The following is a 25985-nucleotide window of genomic DNA, read 5'->3' on the forward strand; positions in this document are numbered from 1 at the left end:
TGTGTGGTTAGAATATATATCCCACGGGGGTATAATTGAAAAAAGTTGAAAGAAATTTTTTTTGGGAGTTAGTCATTTTTCCAGCGTTTATCAGACTTTCAGATAGGGCAAATGTCAGTGAGCATTCCGATTTCAGTTCCAGAGCGATTCGTCCAATGAGTCCTTGATATTTAGTCGTTTTCAGCCAATATTTTGGATTTTTGAAAGTTTCACTTTTTTGTGAAAATATCCACTAAATGAGGGATTAATATGTGTGAGGGTACCCCAGGAGAGTTCCAAATGTGTGTGGGTAGAGTATATATCCCAAGGGGGTAAAATTGAAAAAAAAATTTTTTTGACTTAGTCATTTTTCCGGCGTTTATTAGACTTTCAGATAGGGGAAATGTCAGTGAGCATTCCGATTTCAGTTCCAAAGCGTTTCGCCCAATGAGTCCTTGATATTTAGTCGTTTTCAGCCAATTTTCTGGATTTTTGAAAATTTCACTTTTTTGTGAAAATATCAACTAAATGAGGGAATAATATGTGTGAGGGTACCCAGGAGAGTTCCAAATGTGTGTGGGTAGAATATATATCCCACGGGGGTAAAATTGAAAAAAGTTTAAAAATTTTTTTTTTTTGAACGTAGTCATTTTTTCGGCGTTTATCAGACTTTCAGATAGGGGAAATGTCAGTGAGCATTCCGATTTCAGTTCCAGAGTGATTCGCCCAATGAGTCCTTGATATTTAGTCGTTTTCAGTCAATTTTCTGGATTTTTGAAAATTTCACTTTTTTGTGAAAATATCCACTAAATGAGGGAATAATATGTGTGAGGGTACCCCAGGAGAGTTCCAAATGTGTGTGGGTAGAATATATATCCCACGGGGGTAAAATTGAAAAAAGTTGAAAAAAATTTTTTTTTGGACTTAGTCCTTTTTCCGGCGTTTATCAGACTTTCAGATAGGGGAAATGTCAGTGAGCATTCCAATTTCAGTTCCAGAGCGATTCGCCCATTGAGTCCTTGATATTTAGTAGTTTTCAGCCAATTTTCTGGATTTTTGAAAATTTCACTTTTTTGTGAAAATATCAACTAAATGAGGGAATAATATGTGTGAGAGTACCCCAGGAGAGTTCCAAATGTGTGTGGGTAGAATATATGTCCCACTGGGGTAAAATTGAAGAAAGTTGAAAACATTTTTTTTTTGGACTTAGTCATTTTATCGGCGTTTATCAGACTTTCAGATAGGGCAACTGTCAGTGAGCGTTCCGATTTCAGTTCCAGAGCAATTCGTCCAATGAGTCCTTGATATTTAGTCGTTTTCAGCCAATTTTCTGGATTTTTGAAAATTTCACTTTTTTGTGAAAATATCCACTAAATGAGGGAATAATATGTGTGAGGGTACCCCAGGAGAGTTCCAAATATGTGTGGGTAGAATATATATCCCACGGGGGTAAAATTGAAGAAAGTTTAAAACATTTTTTTTTTGGACTTAGTCATTTTTCCGGCGTTTATCAGACTTTCAGATAGGGCAACTGTCAGTGAGCGTTCCGATTTCAGTTCCAGAGCGATTCGTTCAATGAGTCCTTGATATTTAGTCGTTTTCAGCCAATATTTTGGATTTTTGAAAATTTCACTTTTTTGTGAAAATATCCACTAAATGAGAGAATAATATGTGTGAGGGTACCCCAGGAGAGTTCCAAATGTGTGTGGATAGAATATATATCCCAAGGGGGTAAAATTGAAAAAAGTTAAAAAAAATTTTTTTTTGGACTTAGTCATTTTTCCGGCGTTTATCAGACTTTCAGATAGGGGAAATGTCAGTGAGCATTCCGATTTCAGTTCCAGAGCGATTCGCCCAATGAGTCCTTGATATTTAGTCGTTTTCCGCCAATATTTTGGATTTTTGGAAATGTCACTTTTTTGTGAAAATATCCACTAAATGAGGGAATAATATGTGTGAGGGTACCCCAGGAGAGTTCCAAATGTGTGTGGGTAGAATATATATCCCAAGGGGGTAAAATTGAAAAAAGTTAAAAAATTTTTTTTTTTTGGACTTAGTCATTTTTCCGGCATTTATCAGACTTTCAGATAGGGGAAATGTCAGTGAGCATTCCGATTTCAGTTCCAGAGCGATTCACCCAATGAGTCTTTGATATTTAGTCGTTTTCCGACAATATTTTGGATTTTTGAAAATTTCACTTTTTTTTTTTTGATTTTTGAAAATTTCACTTTTTGTGAAAATATCCACTAAATGAGGGAATAATATGTGTGAGGGTACCCCAGGAGAGTTCCAAATGTGTGTGGGTAGAATATATATCCCACGGGGGTAAAATTGAAAAAAGTTGAAAAAATTTTTTTTTTGGACTTAGTCATTTTTCCGGCATTTATCAGACTTTCAGATAGGGGAAATGTCAGTGAGCATTCCGATTTCAGTTCCAGAGCGATTCGCCCAATGAGTCCTTGATATTTAGAAGTTTTCCGCCAATATTTAGGATTTTTGAAAATTTCACTTTTTTGAGAAAATATCCACTAAATGAGGGAATAATATGTGTGAGGGTACCCCAGGAGAGTTCCAAATATGTGTGGGTAGAATATATATCCCACGGGGGTAAAATTGAAAAAAGTTTAAAAATTTTTTTTTTGGACTTAGTCATTTTTCCGGCATTTATCAGACTTTCAGATAGGGCAACTGTCAGTGAGCGTTCCGATTTCAGTTCCAGAGCGATTCGTCCAATGAGTCCTTGATATTTAGTCGTTTTCAGCCAATATTTTGGATTTTTGAAAATTTCACTTTTTTGTGAAAATATCCACTAAATGAGAGAATAATATGTGTGAGGGTACCCCAGGAGAGTTCCAAATGTGTGTGGGTAGAATATATATCCCAAGGGGGTAAAATTGAAAAAAGTTAAAAACATTTTTTTTTTGGACTTAGTCATTTTTCCGGCGTTTATCAGACTTTCAGATAGGGGAAATGTCAGTGAGCATTCCGATTTCAGTTCCAGAGCGATTCGCCCAATGAGTCCTTGATATTTAGAAGTTTTCCGCCAATATTTAGGATTTTTGAAAATTTCACTTTTTTGAGAAAATATCCACTAAATGAGGGAATAATATGTGTGAGGGTACCCCAGGAGAGTTCCAAATATGTGTGGGTAGAATATATATCCCACGGGGGTAAAATTGAAAAAAGTTTAAAAAATTTTTTTTTTGGACTTACTTATTTTTCCGACGTTTATCAGACTTTCAGATAGGGGAAATGTCAGTGAGCATTCAGATTTCAGTTCCAGAGTGATTCGCCCAGTGAGTCCTTGATATTTCGTCGTTTTCAGACAATTTTCTGAATTTTTGAAAATTTCACTATTTTGTGTAAATATCCACTAAATGAGGGAATAATATGTGTGAGGGTACCCCAGGAGAGTTCCAAATGTGTGTGGGTAGAATATATATCCCAAGGGGGTAAAATTGAAAAAAGTTTAAAAAATTTTTTTTTTGGACTTAGTCATTTTTCCGGCGTTTATCAGACTTTCAGATAGGGGAAATGTCAGTGAGCATTCCTATTTCAGTTCCAGAGCGATTCGCCCAATGAGTCCTTGATATTTAGTCGTTTTCAGCCAATATTTTGGATTTTTGAAAATTTCACTTTTTTGTGAAAATATCCACTAAATGAGGGAATAATATGTGTGAGGGTTCCCCAGGAGAGTTCCAAATGTGTGTGGGTAGAATACATATCCCACGTGGGTAAAATTGAAAAAAGTTGAAAAATTTTTTTTTGGGGATTTAGTCCTTTTTCCGGCGTTTATCAGACTTTCAGATAGGGGAAATGTCAGTGAGCATTCCGATTTCAGTTCCATAGCGATTCGTCCAATGAGTCCTTGATATTTAGCAGTTTTCAGCCAATTTTCTGGATTTTTGAAAATTTCACTTTTTTTGTGAAAATATTCACTAAATGAGGGAATAATATGTGTGAGGGTACCCCAGGAGAGTTCCAAATGTGTGTGGGTAGAATATATATCCCAAGGGGGTAAAATTGAAAAAAGTTTAAAAATTTTTTTTTTTGGACTTAGTCATTTTTACGGCGTTTATCAGACTTTCAGATAGGGGAAATGTCAGTGAGCATTCAGATTTCAGTTCCAGAGCGATTCGCCCAATGAGTCCTTGATATTTCGTCGTTTTCAGGCAATTCTCTGAATTTTTGAAAATGTCACTTTTTTGTGTAAATATCCACTAAATGAGGAAATAATATGTGTGAGGGTACCCCAGGAGAGTTACAAATGTGTGTGGGTAGAATATATATCCCACGGGGGTAAAATTGAAAAAAGTTGAAAACAATTTTTTTTTAACTTAGTCATTTTTCCAGCGTTTATCAGACTTTCAGATAGGGGAAATGTCAGTGAGCATTCCGATTTCAGTTCCATAGCGATTCGCCCAATGAGTCCTTGATATTTCGTTGTTTTCAGGCAATTCTCTGAATTTTTGAAAATGTCACTTTTTTGTGTAAATATCCACTAAATGAGGGAATAATATGTGTGAGGGTACCCCAGGAGAGTTCCAAATGTGTGTGGGTAGAATATATATCCCACTGGGGTAAAATTGAAAAAAGTTGAAACATATTTTTTTTTTGGACTTAGTCATTTTTCCGGCGTTTATCAGACTTTCAGATAGGGGAAATGTCAGTGAGCATTCCGATTTCAGTTCCAGAGCGATTCGCCCAATGAGTCCTTGATATTTAGCAGTTTTCAGCCAATTTCCTGGATTTTTGAAAATTTCACTTTTTTGTGAAAATATCCACTAAATGAGGGAATAATATGTGTGAGGGTACCCCAGGAGAGTTCCAAATGTGTGTGGGTAGAATACATATCCCACGTGGGTAAAATTGAAAAAAGTTGAAAAAATTTTTTGGGGGGATTTAGTCCTTTTTCCAGCGTTTATCAGACTTTCAGATAGGGGAAATGTCAGTGAGCATTCAGATTTCAGTTCCAGAGCGATTCGCCCAATGAGTCCTTGATATTTCGTCGTTTTCAGACAATTTTCTGAATTTTTGAAAATTTCACTATTTTGTGTAAATATCCACTAAATGAGGGAATAATATGTGTGAGGGTACCCCAGGAGAGTTCCAAATGTGTGTGGGTAGAATATATATCCCAAGGGGGTAAAATTGAAAAAAGTTTAAAAAATTTTTTTTTTGCACTTAGTCATTTTTCCAGCGTTTATCAGACTTTCAGATAGGGGAAATGTCAGTGAGCATTCCGATTTCAGTTCCAGAGCGATTCGCCCAATGAGTCCTTGATATTTAGCAGTTTTCAGACAATTTTCTGGATTTTTGAAAATTTCACTTTTTTGTGAAAATATCCACTAAATGAGGGAATAATATGTGTGAGGGTTCCCCAGGAGAGTTCCAAATGTGTGTGGGTAGAATATATATCCCACGGGGGTAAAATTGAAAAAAGTTGAAACATATTTTTTTTTGGACTTAGTCATTTTTCCGGCGTTTATCAGACTTTCAGATAGGGGAAATGTCAGTGAGCATTCCGATTTCAGTTCCAGAGCGATTCGCCCAATGAGTCCTTGATATTTAGTCGTTTTCAGTCAATTTTCAGGATTTTTGAAAATTTCACTTTTTTGTGAAAATATCCACTAAATGAGGGAATAATATGTGTGAGGGTACCCCAGGAGAGTTCCAAATGTGTGTGGGTAGAATATATATCCCACGGGGGTAAAATTGAAAAAAGTTCAAAAAATTTTTTTTTGGACTTAATAATTTTTCCGGCGTTAATCAGACTTTCAGATAGGCGAAATGTCAGTGAGCATTCCAATTTCAGTTCCAGAGCGATTCGCCCAATGAGTCCTTGATATTTAGTCGTTTTCAGCCAATATTTTGGATTTTTGAAAATTTTACTTTTTTGTGAAAATATCCACTAAATGAGGGAATAATATGTGTGAGGGTACCCTAGGAGAGTTCCAAATGTATGTGGGTGGAATATATATCCCACGGGGGTAAAATTGAAAAATGTTGAAAAAAATTTTTTTTTTGGCTTAGTCTTTTTTTCGGCGTTTATCAGACTTTCAGATGGGGGAAATGTCAGTGAGCGTTCCGATTTCAGTTCCAGAGTGATTCGCCCAATGAGTCCTTGATATTTAGCAGTTTTCCGCCAGTTTTCTGGATTTTTGAAAATTTCACATTTTTGTGAAAATATCCACTAAATGAGGGAATAATATGTGTGAGGGTTCCCCAGGAGAGTTCCAAATGTGTGTGGGTAGAATACATATCCCACGTGGGTAAAATTGAAAAAAGTTGAAAAATTTTTTTGGGGGGATTTAGTCCTATTTCCGGCGTTTATCAGACTTTCAGATAGGGGAAATGTCAGTGAGCATTCCGATTTCAGTTCCAGAGCGATTCGCCCAATGAGTCCTTGATATTTAGCAGTTTTCAGACAATTTTCTGGATTTTTGAAAATTTCACTTTTTTGTGAAAATATCTGTAGCACCCTGAGGATTCGGCTGCTACAGGAGTATTGCACCTCAACCCAGAGGTGTGATATTCCACTCCCGGGTAAGGAAGGAGTGTGGAACTGAGCTCAGATAGACTGCATGCACTACATACATCCCATTCCAGAGGAGCAGGCCGACGGCACTCCCACTTAGAAATGTGCAGGTGCGACCGAGCCTGTTCCTGGCTGGAGTGGGAGGGGGGAGGAACATCCCATGTAGTGTAGGGGCAGATAGGGGGAGCAGTCTGGGTAGTGGTAGGAGCTCATTGGGTGCTGGTCACCTGAGCTCACACATAGAGGGATATATAAGGAGGGCACCAACTAGAATCAGGGTCAGACGCAGAGAGTCAGTTAGCTGCAGAGGACAAGTCAGATGCAGAGAGCAGGAAACAGCAGCCCTGGAGAGAGAGAGAGTGGAGTGAAGAAAGACCCAGAGGGGGACAAAGAAGGGACCCAAGAACCCAAATAAGAACACCGGGTGAGGAGTCAGCAAGAGGGTACCGGAACCCAAGCTGGTGGGGGCAAAGACATTCCCCAGCCAGAGACCGGAGACCGTGGGCAGTGTCTGTCACGGTCACCCACTACATTCACCCTGAAGGCACACCACAGGAAGGGTCAGGGAACCTAAGGCCAAAGGTTGCCCAACAGAAGGCCCGAGGGAGCTGGACTTAGGTGAATCACTGGTGGGGACGGCTGAAGAAAGGACAGAGGGAGAGCTCAGGGCCACGCTCCGGACTTGTTTGGGGGTTGGCCGGATCCAGGACCTGGTGGACGCAGCACGGCTCGGGAGGTCACTTGGAGCTAGAGTGACCAGGAACATCTGCAGTAAGTAAAGACCCTTAACTGCACAACCCGAGTCTGTCATCATTACCGGCTGCACCGCACCACCACAACCCCCGTCCTCTGCGCCTGTCCCCTCTGAGGCTATACCCCTCCCGTTGGGGGTTACCCCACCAAGCTGCGCATCCACCATCAGCCTCAGCGGACCCTGCTGCAGCGGCGGCCACAGTGACCGCATCACAACGGGTGGCGTAGTCGACACAACGAACTTTAATAACATCAGTAAAGACTGCCACATAACACTGAGCTTGACGCCCTGGGCACGGGACCGGGTCACAGCCGCTCGGAGACTACAACCCCCCATCTGATCCGGTGCCGGGTATTCCCCTCAAAAAGGAATATGTCCCAGGGGGCGCGTCAACTTTGGCGTAGTCGGCAGGATTACGTGCCCGCAACACCCGGGTACTGCGTGCCTGAAGAAAAGTGCAAGTTTACCTCAGAAAGAAGTCTCCCGCCGGTTCCGGAGGGTCCACGCCATCGGACTCCATCACCAGTCGTTTCCCGCCGATTGTCCGCCATTTCCAGCTTGTTCCCGCCATCAGCAGAGCTTCCCGCCACTCGGCGACGCTTCCCGCCAAAACCGCAGATTTCCCGCCTTGGAAGAGCAGCGGACGCCATTATGGGCGTGCCAAAGGAGGGCAGGAGGCCACCTCCCATCGTGGGCCAGGACAGAAAATGGCGCCAAAAGTGGAAACCGCCCCCACCAACAGAGACTGTGATGCTGGAGGTGTCTGTCAGCGTGAAAGAACTCCCCCTGGAGCTGACAGTCACCGAGTTGCCCCGGGACCGCCCTCGGAGTGGGAGGAGACGAAAGAAAAGAGCAAAGATGGGTGTCGCTTGGAGCAGTCTAGAACGAGCGCACCCGGAGGCGAGGTGTCCAGAGCGAGAGCACCCGGAGTCGAGAAGAGGAAGAGTAGACCCGGGAATGGAGCGGCAGCAGAGCAGCACCGGCCCGCTGGCCAGGAGCCTGCAGAAGGAAGAAGGAGGAGAGCAGAGCAGCACCGGCCCGCTGGCCAGGAGCCTGCCGGAAGAAGAGCAGAGCAGCACCGACCCGATGGTCAGGAGCCTGCTAGAGTCAACAACCCCGCTAGGCTTAGCGGAGATCCTGGCGCAGCTTCCCCGAGATCGGGAGTGCGCGCGGAGTGCCCTGGAGGGCCTCGCGGGAAGGATGGCCCGAGTGCAGAGGGAGATCCTGGCGGAGTGGGGCCGGGAGATGGCCCAGCAAGCTGGAATCCGTCCACGGAACCCGCTCCCTTGGAAGAAGACACCGACTACCTCTGCGGATGACGCGGGAGGACCCAAGGCCGGAGACGGCGCAGAAGAGGGAGCGAGACGTATGGCAGCAGGTAAGGGGGACGCCTATACCCCATACCGGAAGACCACCCACCTGCCCCAGCTCCCCGTCGCAGAGCCCGAAAGTCCCCCGGCCGTACCCGAGACCGCCATGACACCGCCACCGACTAGGCCCCGACCGGAAGCCGCCGTCGCGACCCCAGTGACGTCACGCGTCGTGACCCGGAGCGTGGCGAAGGAAGGGAAGCCTCCGGCCTGGTCGCAAGGCCTAGCGTTTCCGGGCGCCGCATCCCCAGCAGAGCCATCTACCTCCGCGGAGCCTCCGGCCTGGTCGCAAGGCCAGGTGGCCCAGGGTGCCGCCGTGTTAACAGTTCCATTTACCTTCCAGATGCCCCAGGCCTGGCCGCAAGGCCTGGGCAACCTGGGCGCCCCCACCATCGCGCCCGCACCCGTAACATCAAGGGTGCCAAGTCTGGGAGAGGACCCCTTCAGCCAGCTAGCGTGGCCGGACGGGCGGCCTTTCATCTGGCCCAAAGAATTCTTGGAACTGGAGCGACAAAAGAAGTTAGGTCCCCTGTGTGAGCCCCTGATCCCGGCTCCAAAGCCCGTGACTCGGGTCTCGCCTCCACTCGAGGAAGCCCAGTTCGTGTGGGACCCCACGGGAGAAGATTTGATGGGGTTCACCGGAGAGACTCGGGCAGCTGCAGCAGAGCGTACCGAGTGTTGCCGTCAACAGCTGGCAGAGTTCAAGAGAGAGCGGGAGGAGAGGCGGGCCAGAGAGCAATGGGCCCAGACCCGCAGCGCGGAGCAAAAGAGTCGGACCAGAAGGGACCCCTATGCAGCAGATCGTCCCCGTACCATCGGGACGGTAATAAAGTTTAATGCGCAGCATGGGTGGGGCTTCATAAAGGACCGGAACACCATGGGTGACGTCTTCGTTACCCGACGGGATGTCGAGTCTCACCTGCCAGAGGGTCACAAAGGCCGTGACCTCTACGTCGGTGACGAGGTAACGTTCACCCGGCACAAGTGTGCCAAGGGACCTTACGCCCTCCACGTGCATCGCCTGACAGAGGAGGAGTTGCGGTGTAGGGAGGAGGAGCCAGAAGACCCGGACGGGTTCAAGGCTAGAAGGTACTATGACTGAAATAGTACAAAGGAGATGTAAATAGTTACCCGTCGGGGTACACAAGTAACCGTGGCTGCTTTAAAGTTTAGTCCCCGTTGGGACCAGTGAACAGTTTAACCCGTGTGTCCCCTACCCAAACCAGGCTGAGGACTGTGAGCAGCCATCCCATTCCCTTTACTTGGCCGGGGACTGAGAACGGCCAAAACTTCCCTGTACATAGTTGCGCTTCCTAAGGCGCCCCCTACTGGTTTTATGAGAAACTGCTTATCAAAAGACTGTCGCACTTTACCTGGTCACGAGTTGCACGGTGACCAGAGGAGGAAGAAAGAACGAGACGACGAGAATGTTATAATGATGTCTATATGAAAAAGTTATATATATATAATATTTTATATGTTTTATATGTTTATAAAAATTTGTATGTTTTGGTGTTTTTGTCTTTGCAGCCCGAGGACGTGCTGTGATTTACCAGGGGGGAATGTAGCACCCTGAGGATTCGGCTGCTACAGGAGTATTGCACCTCAACCCAGAGGTGTGATATTCCACTCCCGGGTAAGGAAGGAGTGTGGAACTGAGCTCAGATAGACTGCATGCACTACATACATCCCATTCCAGAGGAGCAGGCCGACGGCACTCCCACTTAGAAATGTGCAGGTGCGACCGAGCCTGTTCCTGGCTGGAGTGGGAGGGGGGAGGAACATCCCATGTAGTGTAGGGGCAGATAGGGGGAGCAGTCTGGGTAGTGGTAGGAGCTCATTGGGTGCTGGTCACCTGAGCTCACACATAGAGGGATATATAAGGAGGGCACCAACTAGAATCAGGGTCAGACGCAGAGAGTCAGTTAGCTGCAGAGGACAAGTCAGATGCAGAGAGCAGGAAACAGCAGCCCTGGAGAGAGAGAGAGTGGAGTGAAGAAAGACCCAGAGGGGGACAAAGAAGGGACCCAAGAACCCAAATAAGAACACCGGGTGAGGAGTCAGCAAGAGGGTACCGGAACCCAAGCTGGTGGGGGCAAAGACATTCCCCAGCCAGAGACCGGAGACCGTGGGCAGTGTCTGTCACGGTCACCCACTACATTCACCCTGAAGGCACACCACAGGAAGGGTCAGGGAACCTAAGGCCAAAGGTTGCCCAACAGAAGGCCCGAGGGAGCTGGACTTAGGTGAATCACTGGTGGGGACGGCTGAAGAAAGGACAGAGGGAGAGCTCAGGGCCACGCTCCGGACTTGTTTGGGGGTTGGCCGGATCCAGGACCTGGTGGACGCAGCACGGCTCGGGAGGTCACTTGGAGCTAGAGTGACCAGGAACATCTGCAGTAAGTAAAGACCCTTAACTGCACAACCCGAGTCTGTCATCATTACCGGCTGCACCGCACCACCACAACCCCCGTCCTCTGCGCCTGTCCCCTCTGAGGCTATACCCCTCCCGTTGGGGGTTACCCCACCAAGCTGCGCATCCACCATCAGCCTCAGCGGACCCTGCTGCAGCGGCGGCCACAGTGACCGCATCACAACGGGTGGCGTAGTCGACACAACGAACTTTAATAACATCAGTAAAGACTGCCACATAACACTGAGCTTGACGCCCTGGGCACGGGACCGGGTCACAGCCGCTCGGAGACTACAACCCCCCATCTGATCCGGTGCCGGGTATTCCCCTCAAAAAGGAATATGTCCCAGGGGGCGCGTCATATCCACTAAATGAGGGAATAATATGTGTGAGGGTACCACTGGAGAGTTCCAAATGTGTGTGGGTAGAATACATATCCCACGTGGGTAAAATTGACAAAAGTTGAAAAAATTTTTTTTGGGGATTTAGTCCTTTTTCCGGCGTTTATCAGACTTTCAGATAGGGGAAATGTCAGTGAGCATTCAGATTTCAGTTCCAGAGCGATTCGCCCAATGAGTTCTTGATATTTAGCAGTTTTCAGCCAATTTTCTGGATTTTTGAAAATTTCACTTTTTTGTGAAAATATCCACTAAATGAGGGAATAATATGTGTGAGGGTACCCCAGGAGAGTTCCAAATGTGTGTGGGTAGAATATATATCCCACGGGGGTAAAATTGAAAAAAGTTCAAAAAATTTTTTTTTGGACTTAATAATTTTTCCGGCGTTAATCAGACTTTCAGATAGGCGAAATGTCAGTGAGCATTCCGATTTCAGTTCCAGAGCGATTCGCCCAATGAGTCCTTGATATTTAGCAGTTTTCCGCCAGTTTTCTGGATTTTTGAAAATTTCACATTTTTGTGAAAATATCCACTAAATGAGGGAATAATATGTGTGAGGGTACCCTAGGAGAGTTCCAAATGTATGTGGGTAGAATATATATCCCACGGGGGTAAAATTGAAAAATGTTGAAAAAAAATTTTTTTTTGGCTTAGTCTTTTTTTCGGCGTTTATCAGACTTTCAGATGGGGGAAATGTCAGTGAGCGTTCCGATTTCAGTTCCAGAGTGATTCGCCCAATGAGTCCTTGATATTTAGCAGTTTTCCGCCAGTTTTCTGGATTTTTGAAAATTTCACATTTTTGTGAAAATATCCACTAAATGAGGGAATAATATGTGTGAGGGTTCCCCAGGAGAGTTCCAAATGTGTGTGGGTAGAATACATATCCCACGTGGGTAAAATTGAAAAAAGTTAAAAATTTTTTTTTGGGGGATTTAGTCCTTTTTCCGGCGTTTATCAGACTTTCAGATAGGGGAAATGTCAGTGAGCATTCCGATTTCAGTTCCAGAGCGATTCGCCCAATGAGTCCTTGATATTTAGCAGTTTTCAGACAATTTTCTGGATTTTTGAAAATTTCACTTTTTTGTGAAAATATCCACTAAATGAGGGAATAATATGTGTGAGGGTACCCCAGGAGAGTTCCAAATGTGTGTGGGTAGAATACATATCCCACGTGGGTAAAATTGAAAAAAGTTGAAAAAATTTTTTTGGGGGATTTAGTCCTTTTTCCGGCGTTTATCAGACTTTCAGATAGGGGAAATGTCAGTGAGCATTCCGATTTCAGTTCCAGAGCAATTCGCCCAATGAGTCCTTGATATTTAGTCATTTTCAGCCAATATTTTGGATTTTTGAAAATTGAACTTTTTTGTGAAAATATCCACTAAATGAGGGAATAATATGTGTGAGGGTACCCTAGGAGAGTTCCAAATGTATGTGGGTAGAATATATATCCCATGGGGGTAAAATTGAAAAATGTTGAAAAAATTAAAATTTTTTTTTTGGCTTAGTCTTTTTTCCGGCGTTTATCAGACTTTCAGATAGGGGAAATGTCAGTGAGCGTTCCGATTTCAGTTCCAGAGCGATTCGCCCAATGAGTCCTTGATATTTAGTAGTTTTCCGCCAATATTTTGGATTTTTGAAAATTTAACTTTTTTGTGAAAATATCCACTAAATGAGGGAATAATATGTGTGAGGGTACCCCAGGAGAGTTCCAAATGTGTGTGGGTAGAATATATATCCCAAGGGGGTAAAATTGAAAAAAGTTTAAAAAATTTTTTTTTTGGACTTAGTCATTTTTACGGCGTTTATCAGACTTTCAGATAGGGGAAATGTCAGTGAGCATTCCGATTTCAGTTCCATAGCAATTCGCCCAATGAGTCCTTGATATTTCGTCGTTTTCAGGCAATTCTCTGAATTTTTGAAAATGTCACTTTTTTGTGTAAATATCCACTAAATGAGGAAATAATATGTGTGAGGGTACTCCAGGAGAGTTACAAATGTGTGTGGGTAGAATAAATATCCCACGGGGGTAAAATTGAAAAAAGTTTAAAAAAATATTTTTTTGGACTTAGTCATTTTTCCGGCATTTATCAGACTTTCAGATAGGGGAAATGTCAGTGAGCATTCCGATTTCAGTTCCAGAGCGATTCGCCCAATGAGTCCTTGATATTTAGTCGTTTTCAGCCAATATTTTGGATTTTTGAAAATTTTACTTTTTTGTGAAAATATCCACTAAATGAGGGAATAATATGTGTGAGGGTACCCTAGGAGAGTTCCAAATGTATGTGGGTAGAATATATATCCCACGGGGGTAAAATTGAAAAATGTTGAAAAAAATTTTTTTTTTGGCTTAGTCTTTTTTTCGGCGTTTATCAGACTTTCAGTTGGGGGAAATGTCAGTGAGCGTTCCGATTTCAGTTCCAGAGCGATTCGCCCAATGAGTCCTTGATATTTCGTCGTCTTCAGACAATTTTCCGAATTTTTGAAAATTTCACTTTTTTGTGTAAATATCCACTAAATGAGGGAATAATATGTGTGAGGGTACCCCAGGAGAGTTAAAAATGTGTGTGGGTAGAATATATATCCCAAGGGGGTAAAATTAAAAAAAGTTTAAAAAATTTTTTTTTTGGACTTAGTCATTTTTCCGGCATTTATCAGACTTTCAGATAGGGGAAATGTCAATGAGCATTCCGATTTCAGTTCCAGAGCGATTCGCCCAATGCTTCTTTGATATTTAGTCGTTTTCAGCCAATTTTCTGGATTTTTGAAAATTTCACTTTTTTGTGAAAATATCTACTAAATGAGGGAATAATATGTGTGAGAGTAACCCAGTAGAGTCCCAAATGTGTGTGGGTAGAATATTTATCCCACGGGGGTAAAATTGAAAAAAGTTGAAAATTTTTTTTTCTTGGACTTGGTCATTTTTCCATCGTTCACCATACCTTCAGATAGTGGAAATGTCAGTGAGCATTCAGATTTCAGTTCCAGAGTGATTCGCCCAGTGAGTCCTTGATATTTCGTCGTTTTCAGACAATTTTCTGAATTTTTGAAAATTTCACTATTTTGTGTAAATATCCACTAAATGAGGGAATAATATGTGTGAGGGTACCCCAGGAGAGTTCCAAATGTGTGTGGGTAGAATATATATCCCAAGGGGGTAAAATTGAAAAAAGTTTAAAAAATTTTTTTTTTGGACTTAGTCATTTTTCCGGCGTTTATCAGACTTTCAGATAGGGGAAATGTCAGTGAGCATTCCTATTTCAGTTCCAGAGCGATTCGCCCAATGAGTCCTTGATATTTAGTCGTTTTCAGCCAATATTTTGGATTTTTGAAAATTTCACTTTTTTGTGAAAATATCCACTAAATGAGGGAATAATATGTGTGAGGGTTCCCCAGGAGAGTTCCAAATGTGTGTGGGTAGAATACATATCCCACGTGGGTAAAATTGAAAAAAGTTGAAAAATTTTTTTTGGGGGATTTAGTCCTTTTTCCGGCGTTTATCAGACTTTCAGATAGGGGAAATGTCAGTGAGCATTCCGATTTCAGTTCCATAGCGATTCGTCCAATGAGTCCTTGATATTTAGCAGTTTTCAGCCAATTTTCTGGATTTTTGAAAATTTCACTTTTTTTGTGAAAATATTCACTAAATGAGGGAATAATATGTGTGAGGGTACCCCAGGAGAGTTCCAAATGTGTGTGGGTAGAATATATATCCCAAGGGGGTAAAATTGAAAAAAGTTTAAAAATTTTTTTTTTTGGACTTAGTCATTTTTACGGCGTTTATCAGACTTTCAGATAGGGGAAATGTCAGTGAGCATTCAGATTTCAGTTCCAGAGCGATTCGCCCAATGAGTCCTTGATATTTCGTCGTTTTCAGGCAATTCTCTGAATTTTTGAAAATGTCACTTTTTTGTGTAAATATCCACTAAATGAGGAAATAATATGTGTGAGGGTACCCCAGGAGAGTTACAAATGTGTGTGGGTAGAATATATATCCCACGGGGGTAAAATTGAAAAAAGTTGAAAACAATTTTTTTTTAACTTAGTCATTTTTCCAGCGTTTATCAGACTTTCAGATAGGGGAAATGTCAGTGAGCATTCCGATTTCAGTTCCAGAGCGATTCGCCCAATGAGTCCTTGATATTTAGCAGTTTTCAGCCAATTTCCTGGATTTTTGAAAATTTCACTTTTTTGTGAAAATATCCACTAAATGAGGGAATAATATGTGTGAGGGTACCCCAGGAGAGTTCCAAATGTGTGTGGGTAGAATACATATCCCACGTGGGTAAAATTGAAAAAAGTTGAAAAAATTTTTTGGGGGGATTTAGTCCTTTTTCCAGCGTTTATCAGACTTTCAGATAGGGGAAATGTCAGTGAGCATTCAGATTTCAGTTCCAGAGCGATTCGCCCAATGAGTCCTTGATATTTCGTCGTTTTCAGACAATTTTCTGAATTTTTGAAAATTTCACTATTTTGTGTAAATATCCACTAAATGAGGGAATAATATGTGTGAGGGTACCCCAGGAGAGTTCCAAATGTGTGTGGGTAGAATATATATCCCAAGGGGGTAAAATTGAAAAAAGTTTAAAAAATTTTTTTTTTGCACTTAGTCATTTTTCCAGCGTTTATCAGACTTTCAGATAGGGGAAATGTCAGTGAGCATTCCGATTTCAGTTCCAGAGCGATTCGCCCAATGAGTCCTTGATATTTAGCAGTTTTCAGCCAATTTTCTGGATTTTTGAAAATTTCACTTTTTTGTGAAAATATCCACTAAATGAGGGAATAATATGTGTGAGGGTTCCCCAGGAGAGTTCCAAATGTGTGTGGGTAGAATACATATCCCACGGGGGTAAAATTGAAAAAAGTTGAAAATTTTTTTTTTTGGGATTTAGTCCTTTTTCCGGCGTTTATCAGACTTTCAGATAGGGGAAATGTCAGTGAGCATTCAGATTTCAGTTCCAGAGCGATTCGCCCAATGAGTCCTTGATATTTCGTCGTTTTCAGACAATTTTCAGAATTTTTGAAAATTTCACTTTTTTGTGTAAATATCCACTAAATGAGGGAATAATATGTGTGAGGGTACCCCAGGAGAGTTCCAAATGTGTGTGGGTAGAATATATATCCCACGGGGGTAAAATTGAAAAAAGTTGAAACATATTTTTTTTTGGACTTAGTCATTTTTCCGGCGTTTATCAGACTTTCAGATAGGGGAAATGTCAGTGAGCATTCCGATTTCAGTTCCAGAGCGATTCGCCCAATGAGTTCTTGATATTTAGCAGTTTTCAGCCAATTTTCTGGATTTTTGAAAATTTCACTTTTTTGTGAAAATATCCACTAAATGAGGGAATAATATGTGTGAGGGTACCCCAGGAGAGTTCCAAATGTGTGTGGGTAGAATATATATCCCAAGGAGGTAAAATTGAAAAAAGTTTAAAAAAATATTTTTTTGGACTTAGTCATTTTTCCGGCATTTATCAGACTTTCAGATAGGGGAAATGTCAGTGAGCATTCCGATTTCAGTTCCAGAGCGATTCGCCCAATGAGTCCTTGATATTTAGTCGTTTTCAGTCAATTTTCAGGATTTTTGAAAATTTCACTTTTTTGTGAAAATATCCACTAAATGAGGGAATAATATGTGTGAGGGTACCCCAGGAGAGTTCCAAATGTGTGTGGGTAGAATATATATCCCACGGGGGTAAAATTGAAAAAAGTTCAAAAAATTTTTTTTTGGACTTAATAATTTTTCCGGCGTTAATCAGACTTTCAGATAGGCGAAATGTCAGTGAGCATTCCAATTTCAGTTCCAGAGCGATTCGCCCAATGAGTCCTTGATATTTAGTCGTTTTCAGCCAATATTTTGGATTTTTGAAAATTTTACTTTTTTGTGAAAATATCCACTAAATGAGGGAATAATATGTGTGAGGGTACCCTAGGAGAGTTCCAAATGTATGTGGGTAGAATATATATCCCACGGGGGTAAAATTGAAAAATGTTGAAAAAAATTTTTTTTTTGGCTTAGTCTTTTTTTCGGCGTTTATCAGACTTTCAGATGGGGGAAATGTCAGTGAGCGTTCCGATTTCAGTTCCAGAGTGATTCGCCCAATGAGTCCTTGATATTTAGCAGTTTTCCGCCAGTTTTCTGGATTTTTGAAAATTTCACATTTTTGTGAAAATATCCACTAAATGAGGGAATAATATGTGTGAGGGTTCCCCAGGAGAGTTCCAAATGTGTGTGGGTAGAATACATATCCCACGTGGGTAAAATTGAAAAAAGTTGAAAAATTTTTTTGGGGGGATTTAGTCCTATTTCCGGCGTTTATCAGACTTTCAGATAGGGGAAATGTCAGTGAGCATTCCGATTTCAGTTCCAGAGCGATTCGCCCAATGAGTCCTTGATATTTAGCAGTTTTCAGACAATTTTCTGGATTTTTGAAAATTTCACTTTTTTGTGAAAATATCCACTAAATGAGGGAATAATATGTGTGAGGGTACCCCTGGAGAGTTCCAAATGTGTGTGGGTAGAATACATATCCCACGTGGGTAAAATTGAAATAAGTTGAAAAAATTTTTTTTGGGGATTTAGTCCTTTTTCCGGCGTTTATCAGACTTTCAGATAGGGGAAATGTCAGTGAGCATTCAGATTTCAGTTCCAGAGCGATTCGCCCAATGAGTTCTTGATATTTAGCAGTTTTCAGCCAATTTTCTGGATTTTTGAAAATTTCACTTTTTTGTGAAAATATCCACTAAATGAGGGAATAATATGTGTGAGGGTACCCCAGGAGAGTTCCAAATGTGTGTGGGTAGAATATATATCCCACGGGGGTAAAATTGAAAAAAGTTCAAAAAATTTTTTTTTGGACTTAATAATTTTTCCGGCGTTAATCAGACTTTCAGATAGGCGAAATGTCAGTGAGCATTCCGATTTCAGTTCCAGAGCGATTCGCCCAATGAGTCCTTGATATTTAGCAGTTTTCCGCCAGTTTTCTGGATTTTTGAAAATTTCACATTTTTGTGAAAATATCCACTAAATGAGGGAATAATATGTGTGAGGGTACCCTAGGAGAGTTCCAAATGTATGTGGGTAGAATATATATCCCACGGGGGTAAAATTGAAAAATGTTGAAAAAAAATTTTTTTTTGGCTTAGTCTTTTTTTCGGCGTTTATCAGACTTTCAGATGGGGGAAATGTCAGTGAGCGTTCCGATTTCAGTTCCAGAGTGATTCGCCCAATGAGTCCTTGATATTTAGCAGTTTTCCGCCAGTTTTCTGGATTTTTGAAAATTTCACATTTTTGTGAAAATATCCACTAAATGAGGGAATAATATGTGTGAGGGTTCCCCAGGAGAGTTCCAAATGTGTGTGGGTAGAATACATATCCCACGTGGGTAAAATTGAAAAAAGTTAAAAAATTTTTTTTGGGGGATTTAGTCCTTTTTCCGGCGTTTATCAGACTTTCAGATAGGGGAAATGTCAGTGAGCATTCCGATTTCAGTTCCAGAGCGATTCGCCCAATGAGTCCTTGATATTTAGCAGTTTTCAGACAATTTTCTGGATTTTTGAAAATTTCACTTTTTTGTGAAAATATCCACTAAATGAGGGAATAATATGTGTGAGGGTACCCCAGGAGAGTTCCAAATGTGTGTGGGTAGAATACATATCCCACGTGGGTAAAATTGAAAAAAGTTGAAAAAATTTTTTTGGGGGATTTAGTCCTTTTTCCGGCGTTTATCAGACTTTCAGATAGGGGAAATGTCAGTGAGCATTCCGATTTCAGTTCCAGAGCAATTCGCCCAATGAGTCCTTGATATTTAGTCATTTTCAGCCAATATTTTGGATTTTTGAAAATTGAACTTTTTTGTGAAAATATCCACTAAATGAGGGAATAATATGTGTGAGGGTACCCTAGGAGAGTTCCAAATGTATGTGGGTAGAATATATATCCCATGGGGGTAAAATTGAAAAATGTTGAAAAAATTAAAATTTTTTTTTTGGCTTAGTCTTTTTTCCGGCGTTTATCAGACTTTCAGATAGGGGAAATGTCAGTGAGCGTTCCGATTTCAGTTCCAGAGCGATTCGCCCAATGAGTCCTTGATATTTAGTAGTTTTCCGCCAATATTTTGGATTTTTGAAAATTTAACTTTTTTGTGAAAATATCCACTAAATGAGGGAATAATATGTGTGAGGGTACCCCAGGAGAGTTCCAAATGTGTGTGGGTAGAATATATATCCCAAGGGGGTAAAATTGAAAAAAGTTTAAAAAATTTTTTTTTTGGACTTAGTCATTTTTACGGCGTTTATCAGACTTTCAGATAGGGGAAATGTCAGTGAGCATTCCGATTTCAGTTCCATAGCAATTCGCCCAATGAGTCCTTGATATTTCGTCGTTTTCAGGCAATTCTCTGAATTTTTGAAAATGTCACTTTTTTGTGTAAATATCCACTAAATGAGGAAATAATATGTGTGAGGGTACTCCAGGAGAGTTACAAATGTGTGTGGGTAGAATAAATATCCCACGGGGGTAAAATTGAAAAAAGTTTAAAAAAATATTTTTTTGGACTTAGTCATTTTTCCGGCATTTATCAGACTTTCAGATAGGGGAAATGTCAGTGAGCATTCCGATTTCAGTTCCAGAGCGATTCGCCCAATGAGTCCTTGATATTTAGTCGTTTTCAGCCAATATTTTGGATTTTTGAAAATTTTACTTTTTTGTGAAAATATCCACTAAATGAGGGAATAATATGTGTGAGGGTACCCTAGGAGAGTTCCAAATGTATGTGGGTAGAATATATATCCCACGGGGGTAAAATTGAAAAATGTTGAAAAAAATTTTTTTTTTGGCTTAGTCTTTTTTTCGGCGTTTATCAGACTTTCAGTTGGGGGAAATGTCAGTGAGCGTTCCGATTTCAGTTCCAGAGCGATTCGCCCAATGCTTCTTTGATATTTAGTCGTTTTCAGCCAATTTTCTGGATTTTTGAAAATTTCACTTTTTTGTGAAAATATCTACTAAATGAGGGAATAATATGTGTGAGAGTAACCCAGTAGAGTCCCAAATGTGTGTGGGTAGAATATTTATCCCACGGGGGTAAAATTGAAAAAAGTTGAAAATTTTTTTTTCTTGGACTTGGTCATTTTTCCATCGTTCACCATACCTTCAGATAGTGGAAATGTCAGTGAGCATTCCGATTTCAGTTCAAGAGCGATTCGCCCAATGAGTCCTTGATATTTCGTCGTTTTCAGACAATTTTCTGAATTTTTGAAAATTTCACTTTTTTGTGTAAATATCCACTAAATGAGGGAATAATATGTGTGAGGGTACCCCAGGAGAGTTCCAAATGTGTGTGGGTAGAATATATATCCCACGGGGGTAAAATTGAAAAAAGTTGAAAAATTTTTTTTTTTGACTTAGTCATCTTTACAGCGTTTATTAGACGTTCAGATAGGGGAATTGTCAGTGAGCATTTCGATTTCAGTTCCAGAGCGATTCGCCCAATGAGTCCTTGATATTTAATCGTTTTCAGCCAATTTTCTGGATTTTTGAAAATTTCACTTTTTTGTGAAAATATCAACTAAATGAGGGAATAATATGTGTGAGGGTACCCCAGGAGAGTTCCAAATGTGTGTGGGTAGAATATATATCCCACGGGGGTAAAATTGAAAAAAGTTGAAACATTTTTTTTTTTGGACTTAGTCATTTTTCCGGCATTTATCAGAAATTTCAGATAGGGGAAATGTCAGTGAGCATTCCGATTTCAGTTCCAGAGCGATTCGCCCAATGAGTCCTTGATATTTAGTCGTTTTCAGCCAATTTTCTGAATTTTTGAAAATTTCACTTTTTTGTGAAAATATCAACTAAATGAGGGAATAATATGTGTGAGGGTACCCCAGGAGAGTTCCAAATGTGTGTGGGTAGAATATATATCCCACGGGGGTAAAATTGAAAAAAGTTGAAAATTTTTTTTTTGGACTTAGTCATTTTTCCGGCGTTTATTAGACTTTCAGATAGAGGAAATGTCAGAAAGCATTCCGATTTCAGTTCCAGAGCGATTCGCCCAATGAGTCCTTGATATTTAGTCGTTTTCATCCAATTTTCTAGATTTTTGAAAATTTCACTTTTTTGTGAAAATATCCACTAAATGAGGGAATAATATGTGTGAGGGTACCCCAGGAGAGTTACAAATGTGTGTGGGTAGAACATATATCCCACGGGGGTAAAATTGAAAAAAGTTGAAAAATTTTTTTTTTAACTTAGTCATTTATCCAGCGTTTATCAGACTTTCAGATAGGGGAAATAACAGTGAGCGTTCCGATTTCAGTTCCAGAGCGATTCGCCCAATGAGTACTTGATATTTCGTCGTTTTCAGGCAATTTTCTGAATTTTTGAAAATTTCACTTTTTTTGTGTAAATATCCACTTAATGAGGGAATAATATGTGTGAGGGTACCCCAGGAGAGTTCCAAATGTGTGTGGGTAGAATATATATCCCACGGGGGTAAAATTGAAAAAAGTTGAAATCATTTTTTTTTTAACTTAGTCATTTATCCAGCGTTTATCAGACTTTCAGATAGGGGAAATAACAGTGAGCGTTCCGATTTCAGTTCCAGAGCGATTCGCCCAATGAGTTCTTGATATTTAGCAGTTTTCGGCCAATTTTCTGGATTTTTGAAAATTTCACTTTTTTGTGAAAATATCCACTAAATGAGGGAATAATATGTGTGAGGGTACCCCAGGAGAGTTCCAAATGTGTGTGGGTAGAATATATATCCCACGGGGGTAAAATTGAAAAAAGTTGAAATTTTTTTTTTGGACTTAGTCATTTTTCCGGCGTTTATTAGACTTTCAGATAGGGGAAATGTCAGAAAGCATTCCGATTTCAGTTCCAGAGCGATTCGCCCAATGAGTTCTTGATATTTAGCAGTTTTCGGCCAATTTTCTGGATTTTTGAAAATTTCACTTTTTTGTGAAAATATCCACTAAATGAGGGAATAATATGTGTGAGGGTACCCAGGAGAGTTCCAAATGTGTGTGGGTAGAATATATATCCCACGGGGGTAAAATTGAAAAAAGTTGAAACATATTTTTTTTTGGACTTAGTCATTTTTCCGGCGTTTATCAGACTTTCAGATAGGGGAAATGTCAGTGAGCATTCCGATTTCAGTTCCAGAGCGATTCGCCCAATGAGTTCTTGATATTTAGCAGTTTTCGGCCAATTTTCTGGATTTTTGAAAATTTCACTTTTTTGTGAAAATATCCACTAAATGAGGGAATAATATGTGTGAGGGTACCCCAGGAGAGTTCCAAATGTGTGTGGGTAGAATATATATCCCACGGGGGTAAAATTGAAAAAAGTTGAAACATATTTTTTTTTGGACTTAGTCATTTTTCCGGCGTTTATCAGACTTTCAGATAGGGGAAATGTCAGTGAGCATTCCGATTTCAGTTCCAGAGCGATTCGCCCAATGAGTTCTTGATATTTAGCAGTTTTCGGCCAATTTTCTGGATTTTTGAAAATTTCACTTTTTTGTGAAAATATCCACTAAATGAGGGAATAATATGTGTGAGGGTACCCCAGGAGAGTTGCAAATGTGTGTGGGTAGAATATATATCCCACGGGGGTAAAATTGAAAAAAGTTGAAAAAATTTTTTTTGGACTTAGTCACTTTTCCGGCGTATATCAGACTTTCAGATAGGGGAAATGTCAGTGAGCATTCCGATTTCAGTTCCAGAGCAATTCGCCCAATGAGTCCTTGATAGTTAGTCGTTTTCAGGCAATTTTCTGAATTTTTGAAAATTTCACTTTTTTGTGTAAATATCCACTAAATGAGGGAATAATATGTGTGAGGGTACCCCAGGAGAGTTCCAAATGTGTGTGGGTAGAATATATATCCCACGGGGGTAAAATTTAAAAAAGTTGAAAAAATTTTTTTTTTCAACTTAGACATTTTTCCGGCGTTTTTCAGACTTTCAGATAGGGGAAATGTCAGTGAGCGTTCCGATTTCAGTTCCAGAGCGATTCGCCCAATGAGTTCTTGATATTTAGTCGTTTTCAGTCAATTTTCTGGATTTTTGAAAATTTCACTTTTTTGTGTAAATATCCACTAAATGAGGGAATAATATGTGTGAGGGTACCCAGGAGAGTTCCAAATGTGTGTGGGTAGAATATATATCCCACGGGGGTAAAATTGAAAAAAGTTGAAACATATTTTTTTTTGGACTTAGTCATTTTTCCGGCGTTTATCAGACTTTCAGATAGGGGAAATGTCAGTGAGCATTCCGATTTCAGTTCCAGAGCGATTCGCCCAATGAGTTCTTGATATTTAGCAGTTTTCGGCCAATTTTCTGGATTTTTGAAAATTTCACTTTTTTGTGAAAATATCCACTAAATGAGGGAATAATATGTGTGAGGGTACCCCAGGAGAGTTCCAATTGTGTGTGGGTAGAATATATATCCCACGGGGGTAAAATTGAAAAAAGTTGAAATCATTTTTTTTTTAACTTAGTCATTTATCCAGCGTTTATCAGACTTTCAGATAGGGGAAATAGCAGTGAGCGTTCCGATTTCAGTTCCAGAGCGATTCGCCCAATGAGTACTTGATATTTCGTCTTTTTCAGGCAATTTTCTGAATTTTTGAAAATTTCACTTTTTTTGTGTAAATATCCACTTAATGAGGGAATAATATGTGTGAGGGTACCCCAGGAGAGTTCCAATTGTGTGTGGGTAGAATATATATCCCACGGGGGTAAAATTGAAAAAAGTTGAAATCATTTTTTTTTTAACTTAGTCATTTATCCAGCGTTTATCAGACTTTCAGATAGGGGAAATAACAGTGAGCGTTCCGATTTCAGTTCCAGAGCGATTCGCCCAATGAGTACTTGATATTTCGTCGTTTTCAGGCAATTTTCTGAATTTTTGAAAATTTCACTTTTTTTGTGTAAATATCCACTTAATGAGGGAATAATATGTGTGAGGGTACCCCAGGAGAGTTGCAAATGTGTGTGGGTAGAATATATATCCCACGGGGGTAAAATTGAAAAAAGTTGAAAATTTTTTTTTTTGAACTTAGTCATTTTTCCAGCGTTTATCAGACTTTCAGATAGGGTGAAATGTCAGTGAGCGTTCCGATTTCAGTTCCAGAGCGATTCGCCCAATGAGTCCTTGATATTTCGTCGCTTTCAGGCAATTTTCTGAATTTTTGAAAATTTCACTTTTTTGTGGAAATATCCACTAAATGAGGGAATAATATGTGTGAGGGTACCCCAGGAGAGTTCCAAATGTGTGTGGGTAGAATATATATCCCACGGGGGTAAAATTGAAAAAAGTTGAAAAAATTTTTTTTGGACTTAGTCACTTTTCCGGCGTATATCAGACTTTCAGATAGGGGAAATGTCAGTGAGCATTCCGATTTCAGTTCCAGAGCAATTCGCCCAATGAGTCCTTGATAGTTAGTCGTTTTCAGGCAATTTTCTGAATTTTTGAAAATTTCACTTTTTTGTGTAAATATCCACTAAATGAGGGAATAATATGTGTGAGGGTACCCCAGGAGAGTTCCAAATGTGTGTGGGTAGAATATATATCCCACGGGGTAAAATTGAAAAAAGTTGAAAAAATTTTTTTTTTCAACTTAGACATTTTTCCGGCGTTTTTCAGACTTTCAGATAGGGGAAATGTCAGTGAGCGTTCCGACTTCAGTTCCAGAGCGATTCGCCCAATGAGTCCTTGATATTTAGTCGTTTTCAGTCAATTTTCTGGATTTTTGAAAATTTCACTTTTTTGTGAAAATATCCACTAAATGAGGGAATAATATGTGTGAGGGTTCCCCAGGAGAGTTCCAAATGTGTGTGGGTAGAATACATATCCCACGTGGGGAAAATTGAAAAAAGTTAAAAAATTTTTTTTTGGGGATTTAGTCCTTTTTCCGGCGTTTATCAGACTTTCAGATAGGGGAAATGTCAGTGAGCATTCAGATTTCAGTTCCAGAGCGATTCGCCCAATGAGTCCTTGATATTTCGTCGTTTTCAGACAATTTTCAGAATTTTTGAAAATTTCACTTTTTTGTGTAAATATCCACTAAATGAGGGAATAATATGTGTGAGGGTACCCAGGAGAGTTCCAAATGTGTGTGGGTAGAATATATATCCCACGGGGGTAAAATTGAAAAAAGTTGAAACATATTTTTTTTTGGACTTAGTCATTTTTCCGGCGTTTATCAGACTTTCAGATAGGGGAAATGTCAGTGAGCATTCCGATTTCAGTTCCAGAGCGATTCGACCAATGAGCTCTTGATATTTAGCAGTTTTCGGCCAATTTTCTGGATTTTTGAAAATTTCACTTTTTTGTGAAAATATCCACTAAATGAGGGAATAATATGTGTGAGGGTACCCCAGGAGAGTTCCAAATGTATGTAGGTAGAATATATATCCCACGGGGGTAAAATTGAAAAATGTTGAAAAAAATTTTTTTTTTGGCTTAGTCTTTTTTTCGGCGTTTATCAGACTTTCAGATGGGGGAAATGTCAGTGAGCATTCCGATTTCAGTTCC

The sequence above is a fragment of the Phyllobates terribilis genome, unplaced genomic scaffold (assembly GCF_046119375.1).
Source record: "Phyllobates terribilis strain yellow unplaced genomic scaffold, ASM4611937v1 Scaffold_26__1_contigs__length_17865784, whole genome shotgun sequence".
NCBI classification, from domain to species: Eukaryota; Metazoa; Chordata; class Amphibia; order Anura; family Dendrobatidae; genus Phyllobates; species Phyllobates terribilis.